Raw genomic sequence first — 6,016 nt, forward strand, 5'->3', positions numbered from 1 at the left:
CTGCCTCTCTGCCTACTTGAGATCTCTGTAAAATAAATAAATAAAATATTTTTAAAAAAAAGCAAAAGAGGGGCACTTGGGTGTCTCAGTCAGTTAAGCCACTGCCTTCGGCTCAGGTCATGATCCCAGGGTCATGGGATCGAGCCCCACCTCGATCGAGCCTCCCCCTCTCTCTCTGCCTGCCTCTCTGCCTACTTGTAGTCTCTATCTCTGTGTCAAGTAAATAAAAACCTTTAAAAAATAAAAAAGCAAAAGGCACAGAGTAGGTAAATATACAGATCAGGTAACCCAAATAGATTACTTCTGTTGATGGGATTGTTTTAAGGTAGTCCCTTCTGGGTAATTGAATTGGCTTTCTGCTCAACCTCCTAATTTGCCACTGCACTCCTCATAATCCATTGAACACTGTGCTCCCCCAGGAAAAATTAGAACAAGGCTATTAGGGTCCCATATGAATGTGGTCTGATAAAGGTATTTGCACTCTCTTTCTCAACATTTGATGGTTCCACAGGAATGATTTGGGTACATGTGGTTAATATGAAAAATTTCAAGAAGGTGTCCAAAAAGAGAGAACTACCAGATCCCTGTCCTTACCTCAATAGAGTAACCCCACGAGAAGAAGGAAGGAAGGAAGGAGCATTATAAAGCTAAAATAATTACAGTATTGTGTCTGAGCCAAAGAAATTATTAGCAAAGTAAATAAAACATAGTGAAATAAAAAAATTAAGTGGGTGAGATTTTATATGCAAATTTTAAAATATTCATATGCATATTTACTACAAAGAGTGTGAGAAAATACCTTTTACAAAGAGACTTAATTCAGTTATCCCAGAATTTTTGGAAAACAGTAAATATATTTCTCAGGAGAGAGTGCTTTTCCTTTTAGTCTGTGCTAACACCTTGCTGGCTCTTATCTTTTAAAAGGAGAATAACTCCTGGGGCTCCTGGGTGGCACAGCTGGTTAAACGTGGACTCTTGGTTTCATCTCAGGCTCACAATCTCAGAGCTGTAAGAAGAATTTTTGCATTGAGAGACTCTCTCTCCCTCTCCCTCTGCTCCCTCTCTCTCCATCTCCCTCTGCTCCTCCCTCCACCTCTTTCTCTCAAATAAATAAATAAATAAATAAATCTTCAAAAAATTTTAAAAAGAGAACAAGTCTTTTCCTTCTTAACCTACAATGGCATATGGTGTAAAAAAGAATAAAGCAAAGGAAGGGTTAATGTGGTATATTATAGAAAATAGCAGGAATTTGAGAGTTGTGTCTTCAGTGACTGAGGGGAAAGGTGCTCATAAACAGAAAGTAATGATATCAGGGTGGTTAATATAGAGAGAGCGAAGATCCTAGACTCTAGCAGGAAATTAGGTAATTAGGAATGGTGATAGTCAACAGGAAACTTCTATGGCAAGTAAAGATCGCTAATTGTCTGTGAAAACTTAAGACTAAGGTTGTATGTAATATTTCTATTACCCTGTGAGTAATTACTCTGGAATACCCAAGACATTCATGAAAACTGTTAACTCTGGTTGTGGTTGATCAGTGGCATTTTGTAGGAGGGAATAGGAGTAATATCAAGTATAGATCAGATGGGAGAGTGATAGAGAGTGTGTGCTTCCAGTTGATGAAAATACAATGTTGGAAACATTGAATCTTATTGGAATATTTGGAATCAAGCCCAATTTATTTTTGGTGCCAATTTTAAGTACAGTTTTATTTAAGGCATTGCATTTTCCACTTAACAATACAGTGCTTATAAAGTGCAATGTTTATTTCCTTTCCCTGTGCACATATTCCATATTCAAGTATCAAGAATGCCCAGGTTTGGGCGCCTGGGTGGCTCAGTGGGTTAAGCCACTGCCTTCGGCTCAGGTCATGATCTCAGGGTCCTGGGATCGAGGCCCGCATCGGGCTCTCTGCTCAGCAGGGAGCCTGCTTCCTCCTCTCTCTCTGCCTGCCTCTCTGCCTGCTTGTGATCTCTCTCTGTCAAATAAATAAATAAATAAAATCTTTAAAAAAAAAAAAGAATGCCCAGGTTTTTTGCTATAGCAGCTCAACATTACAACTGCCATGGAATTTGCTACAAATTTGGGTCCTTTGAATATTGTGTGTGGAACAATGCTCAACCTATTTATTCTCAGATTGGTTTAGTCAACGTCTTCAATGGTGGGCCCAGAGGAGCCACCACCAGAGGGAGGAGCTCCACCACCAGGGAAGCCTCCAGGCATTCCTCCTGGCATGCCCCCTGCACTCTGGTACAGCTTGGTGATGATGAGGTTGCAGACTTTCTCCAACTCTTTCTGCTGGTGTTGAAATTCTTCCTTCTCTGCAGTCTGGTTCTTATCAAGCCAGTTGATGATTTCATTGCACTTGTAAAGAATCTTCTGTTTGTCTTCATCATTTATCTTGCCCTGAAGTTTTTCATCTTCAACAGTTGCTTTCATGTTGAATGCATAAGACTCAGGTGAATTCTTGAAAGACACCTTGTCCCGCTGTTTCTTATCTTCAGCTTTGTACTTCTCAGCTTCCTGGACCATGCACTCAAGATCTTCCTTGCTCAAGCGGCCCTTGTCATTAGTGATGGTAATCTTGTTCTCTTTTCCTGTGCTCTTATCCGCAGCAGAGACATTGAGGATACCATTAGCATCAATATCGAAAGTGACCTCAATCTGAGGGACACCACGAGGAGCAGGAGGTATGCCTGTGAGTTCAAACTTTCCAAGTAGATTGTTGTCCTTGGTCATGGCACGCTCACCTTCATACACCTGAATAAGCACACCAGGCTGGTTGTCGGAGTAGGTGGTGAAGGTCTGTGTCTGTTTGGTAGGAATGGTAGTATTACGCTTGATAAGAACAGTCATGACTCCTCCAGCAGTTTCAATGTCAAGAGAAAGTGGAGGGACATCCAACAGCAGCAAATCTTGAACATTTTCAGATTTGTCTCCAGAAAGGATGGCTGCCTGGACAGCTGCACCATAAGCAACAGCTTCATCAAGGTTGATGCTCTTATTCAGTTCTTTTCCACTGAAGAAATCTTGGAGAAGTTTCTGAATCTTGGGGATACGGGTAGAACCACCCACCAGAAAGATATCATGGATCTGAGACTTGTCTAACTTGGCATCCCGAATAACTTTCTCTACAGGATCCAGGGTGCCACGGAACAGGTCAGCATTTAATTCTTCAAACCGGGCACAAGTGATAGAGGTATAGAAGTTGATTCCTTCATACAGAGAATCAATCTTAGTACTGGCCTGGGTGCTGGAAGAAAGCATACACTTAGCACATTCACAAGCAGTATGGAGATGACGAACTGCCCTCTTGTTTTCACTGATATCTTTCTTATGTTTGCGCTTGAAGTCTGCAATAAAATGGTTGACCATTCAGTTGTCAAAGTCTTCTCCACCTATGTGGGTGTCTCCAGCTGTGGACTTAACCTCAAAGATCCCATCTTCAATAGAAGGATTGACACATCAAAAGTGCCACCTCCTAAGTCAAAGATGAGCACGTTCATTTCAGGTCCAACTTTTTTTGTCTAAGCCATAAGCAATAGCAGCAGCAGTTGGCTCATTGATGATTTGAAGTACATTGAGACCAGCAATAGTTCCAGCATCTTTGGTAGCCTGACGCTGAGAATCATTGAAGTACGCAGGTACTGTGACAACTGCATTGGTAACAGTCTTCGCAAGATAAGCCTCTGCGATTTCCTTCATTTTCGTCAAAACCATAGAAGACACCTCCTCTGGATAAAAGCTTTTTGTCTCTCCCTTGTATTCTACTTGGACCTTGGGCCTGCCAGCATCATTCACCACCATGAAAGGCCAATGCTTCATATCAGACTGGACAACAGCATCATCAAATCTCCGTCCAATCAGGCGTTTGGCATCAAAAACTGTGTTGGTGGGGTTCATCGCAACTTGGTTCTTTGCAGCATCACCGATCAATCGTTCGGTGTCCGTGAAGGCGACATAACTTGGGGTGGTCCGGTTTCCCTGATCATTGGCAATTATTTCCACTTTCCCGTGCTGGAAGATACCCACGCAGGGTAGGTGGTGCCAAGATCAATGCCAACTGCAGGTCCCTTAGACATGGTTGCTTATGTGTGGGCCTTGGCTCGGGTTGAGAAGAAGACAGCAATCCAAAGATGTAGTCCCGCGTTCAATGAGCAAAGCCCAATTTTTTTTTAAGATTTATTTCTTTATATTAGAATGAGTGAGAGATAGAGTGAATGGGTAGAAGAGGAGGGTTAGGGGGAGAGGGAGAAAGACTCTCTGCTGAGTGCAGAGCTCTACTGGGGGCTGAATCTCAAGACTCAAATCACGACCTGAGTAGAAACCAAGAGTGGGTTTCTTTTTTTTTTTTTAAGATTTTATTTATTTGACAGACGGAAATCACAAGCAGGCAGAGAGAGAGGAGGAAGCAGGCTCCCTGCTGAGCAGAGAGCCTTACGCGGGGCTCGATCCCAGGACTCTGAGATCATGACCTGAGCCGAAGGCAGCAGCCTAACCCACTGAGCCACCCAGGTGCCCCCCAGGAGTGGGTTTCTCAATGGACTGCACCACCCAGGCACCCTACCCAGGATTTTCCTTGTTAATTGTGTAACTTCAAGGAAATTACTCAACCCAATGTGCTTAGTATCCTCTTCTGCAATATGTAGGTAATAATAGGGAAAATTCATACACAGATAATAATAATAATAATAATACACAGAATTTGGAGAGTGCCTGAAACATTTGAATTGTATCATGACAGATGGCAAATGAGTTAACATAAATCTGGAACAAAGCTATGAATGCTTTTGTTCATTCAATGTGAATACAAACTACTAGAGAAGAATGCCTGCACCATGTCACTGGCGCGAGCCATGTACTCAAGGCTGAGATAATCTGCTGCCCTTAACAGCTGTCCTTGAGCCTGTTACTTGGTTTGCACTAGTCTGCTGTATCATCCAGGATCCCTGAAGTTTCTGCAGGAAAATTAAATGGAGATATTGTGGAGACAACCACTCTGAATCTTTTATATCTTGAAAGGTGACGTTAATCTCTGCTCTACACTACCCAGGATGCAAAACACTTTTTATTTAGAATTTTGAGTGATGCAAAAGTGTTCCACTTTGCTCTCCCCATCATGTTAGCCCTTATTTCCACAGGTCAGGCACTCAGTGTGGGGGTTGTGCTATCAAGTATGTCAATGCCATTTATACATACAGGTACAAAGGTAAGGATCATGAGGTGAATTCCCAGACCCGGTGCACCCACTGTAAGCCAAAGCCCAGGCAGGACTTGGTTTATTACCTATTCCCCACATGCCTTCGCTCTACTAGGAGAGGGATGCATAATGATACTTAGGGCCTCTTTGGTATCATTGTGAACTTCCTTGAAATGTTTGGGTATTTTTCTTTCCCCAGTGGAACTGAGTGAATGACTGTAAGTTGTTTTGGGGGAAAACATGTAAGCATTATTGTATGGTTTGAAGAGTCTTTCTTTCTTTCTTTCTTTTTTTTTTTTTTTTCCTTTTCTCCTGGAGATGCTGACTCATTTCAGTCAATCTGTTTCACATCTGAAAACCAGCCCATGGCTGGAACTAGGCAATGGATCTTGATATTTTATTTCTTTTAATGGAAGAAACTGAATAAGACTCTAGTTGGCCACCCCTATATATTTGTCCCCAGGTACTCATGCTCAATTAACCATCTCTGAATGGTCAGACCTCCTTGGTTGCTACTCCTGCCCTTCTAACATATGATAATCACATCCATCTGGCTTTTGGCAGTTAAGTGCCTCCACCTGACTTTATTCCCCTCCTATCATGTCCATTGCTATCCAAAAAAAGTGAAAACATATCTAAATATAAGACGGTAATGGAAAAAGATAATTAGAAAAGTAGTATCCAGGGGTACCTGGATGGCTCAGTCAGTTAAGCATCTGCCTCCGCTCAAGTCATGTTCCCAGGGTTCTGGGATTGAGCCTATATCAGGCTCCCTGCTCAGGGGGAGCCTGCTTCTCCCTCTCCATCTGCCCCTCT

At 42.4% G+C, this 6,016-nt stretch overlaps 1 pseudogene; it reads right to left on the reverse strand.

The window, feature by feature from the left end:
- Positions 1 to 2,031: 2,031 nt before the first annotated feature.
- Positions 2,032 to 4,082, reverse strand: LOC122896934 (annotated as a pseudogene).
- Positions 4,083 to 6,016: the final 1,934 nt, after the last annotated feature.

The sequence above is a fragment of the Neovison vison genome, chromosome X (genome assembly GCF_020171115.1).
Source record: "Neovison vison isolate M4711 chromosome X, ASM_NN_V1, whole genome shotgun sequence".
NCBI lineage: Eukaryota > Metazoa > Chordata > Mammalia > Carnivora > Mustelidae > Neogale > Neogale vison.